We start from the raw sequence: 18,645 nt of genomic DNA, 5'->3' as shown, positions 1-18,645 counted from the left end.
ACGAGTCACGCGGGACGATAGACGACACAGCTAGTATGAACTAGTGATACTACCACTAACTCAGACCGATCCGTAGTAGTTCTCGTAGAAATCACCTCCATAGCCTGGAAGCTCAACATGATCATCCGGGAACAGACGATCTCGTGGAGCTTGTGGACCATAGGGGCTAGGATGAGGTCTTGGACCAACAGACGGTGGCCTGCGGGGACCGCGAGGTGGGGTGATGCCTCCTACATCATGCCAACCCATCACGTCTGGCAAAGCAGATCTCACAGGATAGAGACCGCGCATATCCGAATATCCAGCTTGCACCGCCGGTGCAAACCGAGTCAATGTGGCCCAATGGTCAGCACGGGTATTGAAGAGCTCTAGCCTCAAGGCCCGATTTTCACGGTCCTTATCCTCGAGCATCTCAGCAGTGGTGCGTGTCCGTGAATCCTCCTGAGTGGGGTCAGCATAGATAGCCTGGAGATACCCTTGTGCTCCCGGAAATGATCCAGGCATATACCGGAAATCAGAGTCCCGAAATAGGCCAGACCTGACTCGCATGATGGTCATCATAGAGTAGGCGGCGTCCTGCACAGCCATCTCAATAGTAACCCCGAGTCCATAGGAGCAGTGAAGGGGCTCGGTGGATCCAGGATAAGATGGAAATATCCTGACAATGCAGAGATATTGGCTTTGATTAAAGTCTCGGAATTGCTCTTCGACCGTGTACTCAGGATACCAACGGTATCCAGCCTCAGTCATTACCCTGACCAACATGGCGGTATGGCCGGGTACATCTAGGCATCGAGTCTGGCGAACCACTTGATTGAGGTCGCGAGTGGCCATCTGAAAGCACAACCATAATGCAAAGGCATTAGAATTTCTAGCAAAATTTCGGCAGCATAACAGCTGTAAATGCTCAAGAAGGATTTTGAGACATTTGATAAAGGATTTCATACACACTCAACATCATCATATCAAAGTTCTGAGTCCATCCTAACAACATAATGTGGTAGTAGAACTGAACTAGGCTTGTATCCATCAAACCTATAAGGTACTACTGATTAGTAACACGTGATCCTGATAGAGAGAAAAGATCCTAATTCCTTAACCCCTGATGGAAGAATAGACTGACTCAGATCAGAATGTCATAAGGTAAAGGAGTAAAAAGAGCCTTACGTTCCAACCCACAAACAATTCCCCTACATATAACTAAAGAATTTCTAGACTCAACATCGACCAGTTTGGCTTGGAGAACCTACAGGCAGTCCGGCTCTGATACCAACGCTGTCAGGACCCCAACACGATGTCACATCGATCTAGCCTGTAACACCTCATATCACTTTGTGACCTCACGCACGGTATCCCCACGGGTGTCGCCTTACCTTTGCCCGGGACCGTTTGCGCCTTTTGGCTCACGTATATGATAGTGTCGCTAGCATCCATATGATAAGGAGCCCGGGCTGACATGACAAGTCGTAAACCCAAAGTGGCACAGACTTACAGGGACAGGCATCCATGACCCAGCTTCGAACGTGTCGGTCATCAGCAAGTGGGTCCGGGCTGTAGCACTGGGCTAGCAGGACTCCGGTAAACCGGGCTGTAGCGGGCTAACAGGACTCCGGTACTCAATGCGTGACATTTCCCCGAAGGGACAGACACAGGAACGAAGAAGGACACATGCCGGCCAGCCTAAGTGTTCCAGAGCAGTAGCAAGCTACCATGGCTCAGCGGTAACACTAGGAGACATTTCCCGGTAAGAGAGGCTACTAAAGATAAACAACTAGATAGTCAGATCCCACACATACCAAGCATTTCAATAACATACACACAATATGCTCGATATGTGCAAATACAACATGGCATCACAACATGACTCTACGACACAAGTACTTTATTTAAGGCTCAGAGAGCCATACATAACATACACATAGGTACGGGTCACACGACCCAGCATTCAAGTCATACAGTCATACAAACCAGCAGCGGAAGTAACTTGTCTGAGTACAGACAACTAGTAAAATAGAAGAGGCTTGGAAATCCTAGCTATACTACGTGGTCCTTCACAAGCTCAGGATCACCACCTGGGCCTTAGCCTACTCATTGATGTCAACGTCTACGAAGAACCCATCAGAAGGGGTTGCAGCGTCTTCTGTAAAAATGTAAATTATAGCAACATGAGTGCAAAGGTACTCAGCAAGACTTACATCAGATCCTACATACATGCACATTATCAAGAAGGGTTGGTGGAGTTATTGCAGCAAGCCAGCTTTGACTCTTGGCTAGACTATCCCACGAGACTCCAACTTGAAATGGTTTTGCGTACACGAGTCCACTACTCACCACTTCAATACACTACCGAGGATCCACCTCCGTCTTCCTACAGAAGAGCCATCCTCGGCACTCACACTTATCTTGAGGCTTTTAGTAGTTTCCATTTACTTGTGTATGAACTGTATAGACAACCAAGTAGTCCTTTACCGCGGACGCGGCTATTCGAATAGATCATGATAACCCTGCAGGGGTGTACTTCTTCATACACGCTCTCACCACTTACCGTCGTTTACATGACATGTACTCGGCAACCTTCAAGCGGAAGCCCAACGTGGGTGTCGGCCACGACCTACCTAATCACCTAAGCCTCTAGTCCAGGTTTATTGCCTATTCGGGTTCCATCCATGAGGAGATCCGGCCGAGGTTTCGCTCACAGCCCCAAACGATGTGAACAGGGTTCCCGAGATACCTAACGGGTATTCGGTACACCGTGCCACGTACCTACCACATCACAGCCCACCCCTACGGTCAGCGCTGTCCACGGCCTCCAGTAGGCTACAAACACCAGAAACTACTTGCAACTCTTGGACAGAGAACTAGGGTGAATAAGAAGTCGAGAGGGTCCATTGGTTTTGGGCCCAATGCATGGTAGTAGCTGAATCTTAAATCACACATACAGATCTCAGTGCTTAAGGTCGGCTTCAATGAAACAACCCACCATGTACTCCTACATGGCCTCTCGTCGATACCTTTACCAAATCGTGTTCACCACACCACTCTCATTACCAACATAATCATTTCACTCTATCCCATCACTCAGATGAACCAGACCTGACACGACTCTAAGCATAGCAGGCATAGCAAGGTAGGAACAACACATACATATGGCTCAATCAACTCCTACGCATGCTAGTGGGTTTCATCTAGTTACTGTGGCAATGACAGGTCATGCAAAGGAAGTGGGTTCAACTACCGTAGCACACAGCAGTTTGAAATGCGTTGTCTTAATGCAGTAAAAGAGAGCAGGAGCGAGAACATGGGATTGTATCGATATGATCAAATGGTTGGTTGCTTGCCTGATGGTTCAATGCACTGATACGGTTCTTCGTTAGGGTAATCACGGTACTCCTCGGAGGCAGAACCTGCCGCAAAGAACACCGATACACAACCATCACCAAACAATGTGCGACAATATGATGCATGCATGAAACATGGCAATATGAGTGTGTTGGGCTAATGCAACTAAGACCAGAAGGGTTTGAAGCAATTTGAACCAAAGATTCAAATTTCAAACTCATACATGGCCCTTTAAGGTGTTATATCTTGTTCTGCATTAAACATCAAGTTAACTTGTTTAATCATGCATGAAAATAGTACAGATGGATAGATTGGATTTTTCTGATCATTTTTCATATATAATTTGTCTGATTTGGAGTTACAGATTAAAAGTTATGAATTTTCGAAGTTTAAACTATATTCTGGAATTTCCTATATTAGATTAAATCCAGAAAATCAATTACTGCGTCAGCCTGACGTCAGTGTGACATCAGCAGGTCAACGGGACACGGAGGAGGGTGGCGGAGCTCCTGGACACTGCGGCACGGCATGGGGTTGACGGAGGGCGTGGCTACGACGAGGGGGTGGCGGCGATGGCGTCGGCCATGGTGGGGGAGCGCGAGAGAGAGGAGTTGGGGAAGAATGGAGGTGTCCTGCAGGTTCACGGCGCTGCGTGGAGCTCATCCATCCAGCCCCGAGGCGAGGAGGTGGAGCAGGGCGGCAGCGAGCTGCGTGGCGCGCGCTGCGGTCGCCGTCGGGCACCTGCCTGCCTGCCTGGCCGGCAAGCAGCTCGCTGGAGCGGCGCTGGGCTGGGCCGGCAGGTGGGCCGGGTGCTGGGCGCCAGGTAAGGTTTTGCTATTTTTACTGTTTTCTATTTTCTTAATACTTCTGCAACTTTGTTGAATTATTAAAAATACTTAGGCAACTCCTAAAATCACCAAACTACTCCTGGTCCATAGTTGGATTATTTCCAACATGAAACATTTTAGTTTGGAGATATTTGAGCATCTGAATATTTTATATAATTTTAAATGCCCAAATTCAAATATTTATGATTTAATTCAGAGACCCTAAGATGGCCTAGGAAAATGTGCATCACTTCTGGCAGAGGTTCTGAACCAAGACAAAAATGATGGGCATTTTAGAAGGGCATTTCAGGTTCATTGAAAAAGTTTTTTAGTAAACCCTAGTTGGTTTCAGAGGGGGCTGGGGGTTCTGTCATCCCTATTTCAGGTTTCTGATGAAAGAATAGACATGATGCAACACTCTAATGCATGAACTAGCTAGGGTGTGACACACAAGGAGGCACTCGATGCTCAAGCCCTGATCCATGACGACAAGGTGAAGGAGATGGAGGTGGAGCGGGACGGCCTGAAGAACAAGGCCCTAGAGCTGGCGAAGGAGAAGAACACGATCAGCAGCTCCTTGGCGGAGGTGCAGGCCGCAGTCCTCGACAAGGCCGAGCTACTCTCCCAAGCAAACAACTCTGTCCAGGAACTGAAGTTGAAGCTGGAGGGCCTTGAGGGGATGCTTTCGGGGGCCAGGGCCCGGGAAGAGTCCCTGGCCAAGGACTTGGAGGAAGAGAGGCAGCTGCGAAGGGATGACGCTACCGAGCACAAGGATTACGCGGAGGGCATAAACCATTGTATCAGCCACCTTGCCGACGTTGCCGGCAGGATCACCAAGAAGCTAGCTACCATGGGGATGCCAAGTGTGAGGTACGCCCCGAAGCCGAACGTGAGTCCCCATGCTGCACTGACCCTGTTCTTCGAGGGTATTCTTGAAGCCCTGGAGCAGTTCTGCTCCAACCGGGCAACCTATCTGGCCAACGAGTCCCGGAGGCTCTGCCGGGGCGCCCTGACCAAGGTGCTCACCAAGGTGGCGTTCTGGAACCCCTCCGTCAACTTTGCCGATGCGATGGAGAGCTTACCGGAGGGGACAGACCTCGCAGTGCTCAAGGAGCGCATCAAGCCCGTCATTGACTGTGTCGACCGAGTCGAGAGGGTCGAGGGCCAGCGCCGGGACTAGGCACCCCATTTCTCGTTGCCGCTGCGAGTTCAAGACCAAGACAATTTTATCTTAAGTTAGAACCGCAGCGATTATTTGATGTAACATAACTCTATAGTACTTTAATGTGGTGCATGCTATTCCCTTGTTTGATCTTTCTTGGTATGTACGCCCTACGCTGAGTTGGATGAGCTTGCCGGCGCGTAAACCCAAGCCGCATTACTTTGAAGGACGGATCCTTAGCGGCCGGCTGGGTGTGCTTGCTGCCAGGAAAACCACCTTACCGCTCTTAGAGCGGCCGCTTGAACTGTTGAGCAGACTCAAAATGGAACAAGGTCGTTACCTAAAGCGCATAGGCCACCCTGCCACCCTTGATGCTGCTGCTCGAACTGTTGAGCGGACTCGAAACAGAACAAGGGCGTTGCCAACAGCGGAGGGTCCCATCGCATGCAGGCTTTCCATACGAAGGGTGAGACCTTTCGAGGGGAATAACTTAGATAAACGAAATTAGCCAAAACTTTGCATGACTTAGCTTTTCATGGTTACACGGATGGCTGTCGAGGCTGCGGACGGCACCAGAGGGCGGCTGATCAACATCGCCCTCCCCCTTCGGGGCATCTCCATCAAAGAATCGACGCGTCGGCTCCAAAACTAGATTTTCACAACTGGCGCCCCTACCTGGCGCGCCAGAGATGTCGGTGGAAAACTACACCTATGGGATCGCTGGAATCCCTACTACGGTCGGCGGGCGTGAGGTTGTGGAAAGAGTGGGTCTAGGAGTCAGCACAAAGACCGTTTACCCAGGTTCAGGCCGCGAGGATGCATAATACCCTAGTCCTGCTTTGGTGTATATTTGAGTGTTCTTGAGTTCTTGAACTAGCTACGGCACGTGACTTGTTCGAAGGATCCGAATCACCCTCCCCTACGCCTCGGGCCTCCTTTTATAGAAAAAAGGGGTCGCCATAGTGGCACACAGGAGGAGGAAAGGTTTATAGTGGCCGAGACTATCCTCTGGCACCATCGGATAAACGCATTTAATACGCTGCCGACGTGCCCTTCTTACATTATCAGGGACGGAAAGGAAGCTCCTCCCAGCTATCGCCGCCTCACCTGGCTCTGACGCGCGTCCGAGCTGATGAGGGGTCGCAGTGCTATGTTGACTGGTTGTTGGGCTGGTGCGGTGGCAGAGTTTTCTCGAAGATCTACATGCCACCACGCAGGTGCTTGCTGAGTCGGTCTAGAGGCCGCACGTTGCCACCCAGGTGCTCGCCTGGCTGGCTGAGCTGGCAGCTGCATGGGAACAGCGGTGGAGTCTTGGCAGATGTGGGCCTGGCCGCGGCGCTGCTAACATCCTCGGCAAGGGTCTTGCCGGGGTCCCCGCAAGGGTCTTGCCGCGACATTGCGGTCGTCCCCGGCAAGGATCTTGCCAGAGGCCTTGTGGAATTCCTCGGCAAGGATCTTGCCAAGGAACATCGTCTTCTGGTCGTCATCTAATCTTGTGTGTTTATGATCTTTGTCGGTGTTCTGGGAATGGGGGTTGAGGGAGTCCTGGATTAGGGGGTATCTGGACAGCCGGACTATATAGATCGTCCGGACTGTTGGAGCGTGAAGATGCAAGACTCAAGATTCCGTCCCGTGTCCGGATGGGACTCTCCTTGGCGTGGAAGACAAGCTTGGCGATCCGGATATTATATTTCCTTCCTTGTAACCGACTCCATGTAAACCCTAGCCCTCTCCGGTGTCTATATAAACCGGAGAGGTTGGTCCTTAGAAGGCCGATCACAATTACAATCATAATCATCATAGGCTAGCTTCTAGGGTTTAGCCTCTACGATCTCGTGGTAGATCTACTCTTGTACTACTCATATCATCAATATTAATCAAGCAGGAAGTAGGGTTTTACCTCCATCGAGAGGGCCCGAACCTGGGTAAACATTGTGTCCCTTGCTTCCTGTTACCATCAGCCTAAGACGCACAGATCGGGACCTCCTACCCGAGATCCGCCGGTTTTGACACCGACATTGGTCCTTTCATTGAGAGTTCCTCTATGTCGCCGCTATGAGGCTTGATGGCGCCTTCAATCATCAACAACACGGTCCAGGGCGAGACTTTTCTCCCTGGACAAATCTTCGTGTTCGGCGGCTTCGCACTGCGGGCCAATTCGCTTGGCCATCTGGAGCAGATCGACGGCTACGGCCCTGGCCACCAGGTCAGGTTCGGAAACCTGAACTACACGGCCGATATCTGCGGAGAATTGATCTTCGACGGAATCTGGCATGTGCCAGGAGCACCGAACAGTCATGATGAGCATGGCCTAGACCTGCTGTCGGACGGTGCTCGGGATATCACCCCTGCAGTAACCCCGGACCTAAATCCGGAGCAGACTGCGTGGCCCAAGGACGGGTGGATGTACCCCGCCCCGCAGGCCGCACACTCATCGGCGGTAGAGCCGAACCCAGGCCTCACCTCTAGGGATGCCTGTGATTCTGGACCCCCGCACTCGTATCCGGTTGTAGGTTCCAGTCTGTGTGCTCCCGAGCCCACCGAGCCTGGTTGGGCTCCGGTAATGGAGTTTACCACTGCGGATATCTTCCAGCACTCGCCCTTTGGCGACATGCTGAATTCATTAAAGTCTCTCTCTATGTCAGGAGGCTCTCGACCGAACTATGTCCGGCTCGAGTGGGAAGCTAGCGACGAAGGAATTCGTTGCCCACCCACCACCCACTTCATAGCCATGGCCGATGATTTGACCGACGTGCTGGACTTCGACTCCGAAGACATCGACGGTTTGGACGACGATGTAGGAGAAAAACAGGAACCACCACCCATGGGGCGGTGGACAGCCACCTCTTCATATGACATATATATGGTGGACACTCCGAAAGAAACCAATGGCGATGAGGCAATGGAGGATAGCCCCTCCAAGAAGCAAGCAAAGCATGGGCGTCGCCAGCGCCGCTCCAAGCCCCGCCACAGCAATACCGGCACCAGAGACGAAAACAATCCGGATGGTGCCGAAGATGAATACAACCCCGACCAGCCCGCCTTCGAGCAGGCCGAGCAGGAAGATGGGCAGGACAGCCCAGATGAACAGGCTATGGACGGGTATCCGGAGGAGGACAACTACATGCCCCCCTCCGAAGACGAGATTAGCCTCGGCGACGATGAGTTCGGCGTGCCTGAGGACCCCATGGAGCAGGAGCGCTTCAAGCGGCGGCTTATGGCCACTGCGAGGATCCTGAAGAAGAAGCAGTTGCAGCTTCAAGCTAATCAAGACCTGCTCACAGACAGATGGACAGAAGTCCTAGCAGTCGAGGAATATGGACTCGAGTGCCACACGGCTGACCGGCCACCTCGTGGCCGAGATAAAACGACATATCAGCCTGAATACCAGCCCGCACCCCCGCGCCAGTTTACTACGGCCCGGGGCAATACTCAGGACCTGCGAGACAGATTGGAAAACAACGCAGGACAACCAAGATCGATCTACGGATCACGGGGGCGCGTTGCAACACATGAAAATGACCGTCATACCGGATACATTAACAATAAATCTGGCCGGGCCGAACACAATCAACCAGACTTAGTCGGACTGTGTCACGACATAGCCCGGCATAGAGGCGCCACACACCCCCTTTGCTTCACTGATGAAGTGATGGATCATGAATTCCCAGAAGGGTTCAAACCTGTAAACATCGAATCATACGATGGCACAACGGACCCCGCAGTATGGATCGAAGATTTCCTTCTCCACATTCACATGGCCCGCGGAGACGATCTACACGCCATCAAGTATCTTCCCCTTAAGCTCAAAGGACCCTCCCGGCACTGGTTAAACAACCTGCCCGCAAATTCCATTGGAAGTTAGGAAAACCTGGAAGACGCATTCCTCGACAAGTTCCAAGGCACATATGTGCGACCACCGGACGCTGATGACTTGAGCCACATCACTCAACAGCCCGGAGAATCAGCTAGGAAATTCTGGACTCGATTCCTAACTAAAAAGAACCAAATAGTTGACTGTCCGGACGCCGAAGCCTTGGCGGCCTTTAAGCATAATATCCGCGACAAGTGGCTCGCCCGACACCTCGGCCAGGAGAAACCCAACTCCATGGCAGCTCTCACAACACTAATGACCCGCTTTTGCGTGGGCGAGGACAGCTGGTTGGCTCGCAGCAACACTACACCACATTCTGGCACTTCGGGCGTCCGCGACAATAATGGCAAGCCACGGCGCAACAGACACAAGCGACGGAACAACAGAGACAACACTGAAGACACGGCAGTCAACACGGGATTCAGCAGATCCAAATCCGGTCAGCGGAAGAAGCCATTCAAATGAAACAACCAGGGACCGTCCAGTCTGGACCGCATACTGGAACGCCCGTGCCAAATTCATGGCGCCCCAGACAAGCCAGCCAACCACACTAATAGAGACTGTTGGGTGTTCAAACAGGCCAGTAAAATAAATTCCAAAAACAAGGACAAGGGGTTGCACAACGACGATGACGAAGAGCCCCGGTGTCCGAACATGGGGTGATAGAAGAAATTTCCCCCACCAGGTGAAAACGGTCAACATGATCTACGTCACTCACATTCCCAAGCGGGAACGGAAGCGAGCACTATGGGACGTCAATGTGATGGAGCCAGTTGTAATGCCCCGGATACAACTTTCCATATTCGTAACTCCAACTCTTGCCTTTTTCAGAGATGCGATATGATATTTCCTTCATGGTTGGGTTTTTGTCGTTTGTTTTGCATTTTGTTCATGTCTTGCATTTCATCTCATAGCATCATGCGCATTGTATCCGCATGTTTTCATAAAGCTTGCACCCGTTCTTAGTTGCCGCGTCCCCCCTTGCCTTCGTTGACCGTTCCGAGACCAATCGGGTTTTTCGCTTCCCTCTTGACCTTGACCACCTAACCTCTCTACAACCACCGACCCCCTCCTCCATGCATCCGAAAAACTTGCCCGAACCCGAACCGGTCTGTCGTTACCGATGGATCCGGATCATCCCCTAACATCTATAAAACATCTTTGTTTTCTTATTTGGACTTCCCTAGCCTATTTTTCCATCTGATTATGATCGGAGGGACGAGATAGCCCCTAGCCTAACCCACCCGCTATATATACTAGTCTAAAACGAGACCAAATCCCTAATTTCTAGGGATCCTCCTAGCCGCGGCCTCCGCTCTCATTCTTCCCCTCGGGATCCATTTCCACCCAACCCGTTGCCTCCACCTCCCAGATCGATCCAACCAGCATAGCAGACCACACCTTCCCCTCCTCGATTTCGCCACCGATCCAACCAGCCGCTCCTCTTGAGCCACCAACCATAGAGCCTGCAGCCCGCTCCTCCCTCCTTCCAAATCCATCCATCCCACAGCCACCCCACGCGCCTGCAGTACGTTTGCCCGAGACCGCGAGCAGGAGCGCTCGGCTTCGTCTCCTCCGCCCGCTGGCCGCAACCTCCTCCCGTGTGCCTCCATCTCGCGCAGCCAGCCGTGCCTTCCCGCCGGTCATGAGCAGCAGCACCCGAGCCCCTGTGCCATGCTCCTTCTCTGCCCATGAGCCCGAGCTCGCCCGTCGTCGCCCGCCTCCAACCTCGACGCCGCCACCACGTCCTGACCGCCCCGCGCCCGAGGCCCTGCCTTCTCCTCGTCCGCACCGACCGGACCAGCAGGCCGTGCCCGTCGCCTCTGCCCTTCTCCTTCCTTCCTCCTCTGCTCTTCTCTCTTCCTCACATCGCGACCCCTCTCTCTTCAGGTCGAACAGCAGAGCCGCCATGGGAGCCTCGTAGAAGCTTCACGCAGGTCGCCTCATCGCCAAGTTCCACCATTGCCACCCGCCAGATCTGGTCGGCCTCCGCCGCCCTTGCCCGTTCACGGCCGGATCCCGCCGGCAGGGCCCGTCCCCGCCGCTGGCGCCCCTCCTGTTCGCTGGCTGTTGTCCCCTGCTTCGCCCGCTCGTCGTCCTGGAACGCACGCAGCGCCAAGACCCTGCGACCGCTGACCCGGCCTCGTGGGCCTCGTCCCTGTCCGGCCCAGCCAGTGCCCTCCTCACCGAGCCGGGCCAAGCCCATGGGTGAGCGCCCCTCCAGCCCCTCTCCTGTACACCGTTGGCCCAGCCAGATTTGGCCCGCGTAGTTTTTTTCCCAGTGCTGCGATTTTCTCTATTATCTAGTGATTTACTGTTTTGTAGAATAGTCCCTAGAGTTCATGCATTTAATAACTCATCAACCATGCATCATATGTAAAAACTTTATATATGTAAAATGCTTAGAATTTCATCTAGTTTCATAATATGCTGCTTTCATCCATGTTTAAAATGTTTAAAATGTTGTTTGTTTAAATTTGCTCAAATGCCATGTTAAAATGATTTATTTCATAACTAAATAACTGTAGCTCCGTTTTAAATAAACTTTATATGTAAATGGGGTGGAAAAATGCCTAGTTTAACATGGTCCACTTTATTTTCCTGTTTAACAACTTTAAAATATGTTTTATGGCAGAACAATAGCTAATTCAAAATATGCACATGGGGATTTTCCGGAATTATTGTTTGTTGTTCGGGCCTCATTTAAACTTGCATAGATAGGTAGCTTAATTATGCTTCCCCTCTTGCCATGTTTAACAACATTTAATATTGTTTGGTAGCTTAAACGAGATTAAACTAAATATGTCAATGTGGTGTTTTTTCAATATGCAACTCGTTGCATATTGATCTCCACTTAACTTGTAGTACTGCTTGTTGCACTTTGCCAAGCCATGCTATTTAAACCAGACATGCATCATACTTGTTTGTGCATCATGCCATGTTTATGCTTGTGCATTTACCATGTTGCTTGCTTCTTTCCGGTGTTGCTTCTTAGTTCTGGTAATGTTGCGATCGTGAGGATTCGTTCGACTACGTTGGTTCATCTTCTTCATGGACTCATTCTTCTTCCTTGCGGGATTTCACGCAAGATGACCATTTGCCTGGATCTCACTACTATCATTGTTATGCTAGTTGCTTCGTTCTATCGCTATGTTGTGTTACCTATCATTTGCTCTTCAAGCCTCCCCAATTGCCATGAACCTCTAACCTTTGACACCCTTCCTAGCAAACCGTTGCTTGGCTATGTTACCACATTGCTAAGCCCCTCTTATAGCGTTGTTAGTTGCAGGTGAAGTTGAAGATTGCTCCTAGGTGGACAGGATTATGTTGGGATATCACAATATCTCTTATATTATTAATGCATCTATATACTTGGTAAAGGGTGGAAGACTCGGCCTTATGCCTGGTGATTTGTTCCACTCTTGCCGCCCTAGTTTCCGTCATACAGGTGTTATGTTCCTGGATTTTGCGTTCCTTACGCGGTTGGGTGATTTATGGGACCCCCTTGATAGTTCGCTTTGAATAAAACAACTCCAGCAAGGCCCAACCTTGGTTTTACCATTTGCCTCACATAGCCCTTTTTCCCTTGGGTTTCCGGAGCCCGAGGGTCATCTTTATTTTAACCCCCCCCCCGGGCCAATGCTTGTCTAAGTGTTGGTCCGAACTAGAGCCCTTTGCAGCGCCCCCTCAGGGAAACTTGAGGTCTGGTTTTAGTTGTACGGATTGCTCATCCGGTGTTGCCCTGAGAACGAGATATGTGCAGCTCCTATCAGGATTGTCGGCACATCGGGCGGCTTTGCTGGTCTTATTTTACCATTGTCGAAATATCTTGTAAACCGGGATTCCGAGTCTAATCGGGTCTTCCTGGGAGAAGGTATATCCTTCGTTGATCGCGAGAGCTTATCATGGGCTAAGTTGGGACACCCCTGCAGGGTATAAACTTTCGAAAGCCGTGCCCGCGGTTATGGGAAGATGGGAATTTTTTAATGTCTTGTAGATAACTTGACACCAGATCCGAATTAAAACGCATCAACCGAGTGTGTAGCTGTGATGGTCTCTTTTCGGCGGAGTCCGGGAAGTGAACACGGTTTTGGGTTATGATTGACGTAAGTAGGAGTTCAGGATCACTTCTTGATCATTACTAGTTGACAACTGTTCCTTTGCTTCCCTTCTCACTCTTATTTGCGTATGTTAGCCACCATACCTGCTTAGCCGCTGCTGCAACCTCACCACTTTACCCCTTCCTTTCCCATTAAGCTTTGCTAGTCTTGATACCCATGGTAATGGGACTGAGTTCTCGTGGCTCATAGATTACTACAACAACAGTTGCAGGTATAGGTTAGGTGATGATCATGACACGAGAGCGGTGTTTGCTTGTTTGGAGTTATTCTTCTGCTTCTTCTTCGATCAGGGGATAGGTTCCACGTCGGCAGCCTGGGCAAGCAGGGTGGATGTCGTTTGAGTTTTTGTTTGTGTTTCATCCGTAGTCAGATGGTGCTCTTATGTAAGATGATGTTGTATTCGGGTGGCATTGTATGCCTCTTGTATGTATCCCCATCTTTTATGTAATGTTGATGTAATGATATCCACCTTGCAGAAGTGTTTCAATATGTGGTTCTATCCTTGGTGGGACCTTCGAGTCTCTTTAGGATAGTACCACATATTGGGCGTGACACCAGTCGCCCCCAAATACAACCCATGGTCAGCTTATCCGATCACCTTTGATCATAGGGATGACCCTACTAGCATCCGTCATGGCGGCTCAGCCGCATTGGTCCTAGAGCCAATCATCGACAGATTCCACCTCATGCGAGTCCTTGTGGACGACGGCAGCAGCCTGAACCTTCTTTATCAGGACACAGTGCGCAAAATGGGCATCGACCCTTGAAGGATCAAGTCCACCAAAACCACCATTAAAGGTGTAATTCCTGGAGTAGAGGCCCGTTGTACGGGCTCTACAACATTGGAAGTGGTCTTTGGATCTCCGAATAACTTCTGAAGCGAAGGGTTAATCTTCGATATCGTCCCTTTCCGTAGTGCATACCACGCACTGCTCGGACGAACCGCATTCGCTAGATTCAATGCGGTACCACACTATGCATAGCTCAAGCTCAAGATGCCAGGACCGCGTGGGGTCATAACAGTCAACGGAAATATGGACCGCTCTCTCCGTACAGAAGAGCATACTGCAGCCCTCGCAGCGGAAGTACAATGCGGCCTCCTCCGACAAACCACCAATCCGGTGACGACAACCTCGAGCACCGTCAAGCGAGTCCGGAGCACCCCATAAAAACATCACCAGGCACGCCAAGAGTGCGACTAGCCGTCCGGCCTCCGCCCAAGCCCCATCAAAGCAGCATTCGTGCCACGCATACACAATTACGCACTCAAAATACCATGGGCACAGGCGGAGGCTCAGCAGTCACTCAGTCAACAGTGTTGTATCACCGCAACATACCTTCATAACCCTCCCTTTTTATCTTTTAGGACATTGCTTTAGGGCAGCCTCTTCAGAAGAGCCGGATTGTCGGACTTACATAGGAGAGAAAACCAAGGAGGCAACAGGATTTGCGCACAAAAGGAAATACCCAGGTGGAATCTGTTCATGATCGTTATACCTGTTTTATATACGAGTGAAGTGCACTGTAGGTCCTCGAACTATTTCAGGAGTGTCACGTAGGTCCTCGAACTATGAAAATCGTCATCCAGGTCCTTGAAGTGCAATAAGTGTGTCATTTAGGTCCAAAATCTCCCTCACCCCCCCCCCCTAACTGCCAAGCTGCCGCCGTTAACCGTGAACACTGAATAGTAAACCGTGAACACTAAAATAGCGTTCTAGTTCAAACATTATTTCTATATGTGATGAACAGTAAAATAAAAAAAATGAAAAAAATGAAATTCTTTGGCATCGAAGATACACTGGTGCGTGAACAATAAAAAGGTTCATTAATTCAAAAAAATGTTCGCGAATATGGAAAAGTTATTCTTGACTTTAGAAAAATGTTTACAAACAATAAATTTTAAAATATCTTCGCGAACTACAAATATTGTTCGCGGGTATGGAAAAAATGTCGACGACTTTAAAAAAATGTCCGCGACTTTAAAACAATGTTAACAAACTTTTTGTTAAAGTCACAAATATTTTTCCCAAATTCATCGTTCGCGAACATTTTTTTGAAGTAGCGAATATTTTTTCCAAATTCATCGTTCACGAATATTTTTCTAAGGCCACGTATATTTTTCCCAAATTCATCGTTCGCGAACATTTTATTAAAGTCACAAACATTTTATTAAAGTCGCAAATATTTTTTTCAAATTCATCATCCGCGAACATTTTGTAAAGTCACGAACATTTTATTAAAGTCGCGAATATTTTCTCCAAATTCATTGTTCGCGACCATTTTTTTAAAGTCGCAAACATTTCACTAAAGCCATGAATATTTTTTCCAAATTCATTGTTAGCAAACAATTTTGGAATTAATGAACATTTTACTGTTCAAGCACCAGGTTATCTTCGATGCCAAAGAATTTCAGATTTTTAATATGTTTTTTTCTGTTCATCATGCCAAAGAATTAATGACCAATTTTTCACGTTTAACACCGCCAACTGGCGGTAGGGGAGATTTTGGACCTAGATGACACACTAACTGCACTTCGAGGACCTGGATAGCGATTTTCATAGTTCGAGGACCTATGTGATACCCCTGAAATAGTTCGAGGACCTACAGTGTACTTCACTCTTTATATACCTACATGCAGCCTGCCCTTGGATAGGACATGTTAAATAGTCCTATTTACTTTTGCGTAAACGCACCCATTGTAAACATACGCTTAAACGTATTATTCATCGATGGGAGATCATATATAGCGTCAGCTTATTATTCATATATGCACATTTTTTCTATAAATGATTATTTACTATTGCATCCGTACACTTTGGTACGTTTATTTTGTTAGGGGCTTCTTATGGCGGCCCGCAATACGGCAAGCAAAGTCCGAACACTTTCAACAGTGCTGCACCCCGAACTTATAGCACTATATGCATCAGCTCCGTATCATGTCTTGGGTCCACAGTTGGGTTAGCCCGGCTCCCTTTTTTTGGTACCTTACGTTCCGTTATATCGGCTAAGGTAGCGCATGGAGAACTACTGCAATTGTGTCCCAGTTCTTCCGGACGAGCACCTCAGTAGAGAAAGCCAAAAACTTACCGGCATGATGTGGCGAGAGCTGGTCGCTGTTTGAGAGGTCTTAAAATCCTTAAAGATTTTCTCCGCTTTAGGCGAGGAATCGGCCTCGTCCGATTTAGGCGTATATAGCACCCCAGTCCGGCCTTCCGAATTCTAGGGGCTTCGCCAAAATTTAAAATTGTAGACTTCTATGGCTAAGTGTAGGTTAAAAAGCTGCATAGTCCGATTGCCTTGTCCGTTGTGCTAGACACCTCCTTTAGGGACCAAACATTTGGATAAAGAGTGTCTAGGATTTCCACGAACACCCCAGTACTAGTTACCTGGGGGCGGAAGCCGACGACTGGCCTACTTTCAGAATTTTATAAACAGCCGCACAGAAGGTAATATTTTAAATCAGAAAGCGCTACAGAGTGCAAGTAACTTCGTCCTGATATTACAAACATGACAGAAGTGAATTCATTCTAAAATTGTGTCCTTGGTACATTCGTCGACCACGAGACGAGCGCCCTTCATAACGACATCATAATATTTCTCGGGACAGCGATGCGCCTTGCCCTCCGTCGGCCCGTCCTTTACCAGCTTCTCCGCATCAAGCTTGCCCCAATGCACCTTCACACGGGAAAAGGCCAGGCGGGCACCCTCAATGCAAACGGATTGTTTGATCACTTCAAGCCACGGACAGGCATTCACCATCCACTTGATCAGGCCAAAGTAGCTAGTAGGCAAGGGCTCACCGGGCCACATCCAGACTATGAAATCCTTCATAGCCACTTCGGCCGCCCTGTGAACTTCAACCAACTACTTCAGTTGGTCACTCAGAGGCATTGGATGTTCGGCCCCAGCATACTGGGACCAGAACAGCTTCTCCATTGCGCTCCCCTCCTCGGCATGGTAGAACTCTGCAGCATCTGATATGCTGCAGCAGTAAAAGAAACGCCTCCTCCACATGCTTGCTTTCCATAAAGAATTTCTTACCCGCCGCTATCTTTTTGGCCTCCTGGATTTCCTGTTGTGACTTCTCGGCTTCGGCCTTGGCGTCTTTTATACCAGCGAGGGCCTTCGCAAGCTCGGCCTCTTTCACCTTAAGCTCATGCTCCACGGACTCGAACTTCTTTCCGAGCTCCTGGAGCTCTCTATGTACCTCGCCCACTCTAGCATCTTGCTTTTCGCGCTCCTTGCGTTCCAAGGCCGCCTTGTCTTTGGCCACGGACATCGCTTTCTTTAGAGACGCCACTTCGGTGGTGGCCCCTGTTACAAAATCACGATGCTTCATCGTTAGAATAACCAATTTTATCTATCCTTCATTATATGAGAGCAGGGAATCACTCACCTTTGTTCTCTTCGAGCTGCCTCTTCGTGAGGTCGAGCTATCCGTGCGCCTGCTCCAGGTCCCACTTTAGTCTGGCGATCTCGGCTGTGCGGACAGCATCAGTAAGTAGCATAGCCTGCTTATTCACATTCACACTTATTATTAGACTCCTGCGGATTATAATTGAACCTCCGTTTGATTTTTCTTTCTGAACACCAAACAGAGTATCAGGGGCTACTACCTATCAGGTGGTAATTTCACACATTTTTATTACTTACCTCAAAGCCTATCAGGAGGCTGGTGCAAGCTTCGGTTAGTCCGCTCTTGGCAGAGAAAACCTTATGAATCACCGCACTCATAAGAGTACGGTGCTCTTCATCCATTGAAGCGCCGCGAAGCGCTTCCAGCAGACAATCTGACGCCTCAGGCGTAGCAGAAGTCCTCGGCACAGACGGCTCACCCTCCCTAATGAGGGGCTGCAAGCCTGAGTCCAGAACCACTGGAGGTTCCGGAATAGTATTCGGCTGAGAGCCCGTCTTACTGCGGCTCTCATCAACACGATCCGCGGGGATCTTGAACCCTGCATGTCCGATGTCTGGAAATCCGCCTTGAGGCACCTCCAGTCACCTCCCCCCGCTTTGGGAGACTTTGGGACAACACCTCCATGTCATCCGCAGGCTGAGGAGTAGTGGCCGTCGGAAGCGAGTTCATCACTGAATCGCTCAAGGACCCATCCGAAGATGACACCTTGGGATGGACCCTGGCCGGACTGTATACAAGTTCAGCATTATAACAATACTATGAAGAAAAATCACAATAGAGTGCGGATACTTACGATCGTGCTAAAGGCTTCCCCTGGGCAGCCACCCCTCCTCGCTATCGGAGGCGGTGGTGGAGTAGTCCGGAATGGACACCTTTCCCTTCTTGGATATCCCAGCCTCCCCCTC

This window comes from Triticum dicoccoides, chromosome 1B (genome assembly GCF_002162155.2).
Source record: "Triticum dicoccoides isolate Atlit2015 ecotype Zavitan chromosome 1B, WEW_v2.0, whole genome shotgun sequence".
NCBI classification, from domain to species: domain Eukaryota; kingdom Viridiplantae; phylum Streptophyta; class Magnoliopsida; order Poales; family Poaceae; genus Triticum; species Triticum dicoccoides.
The sequence above is the reverse complement of the archived record's forward strand: the minus strand, read 5'-3'. Positions refer to the sequence as shown.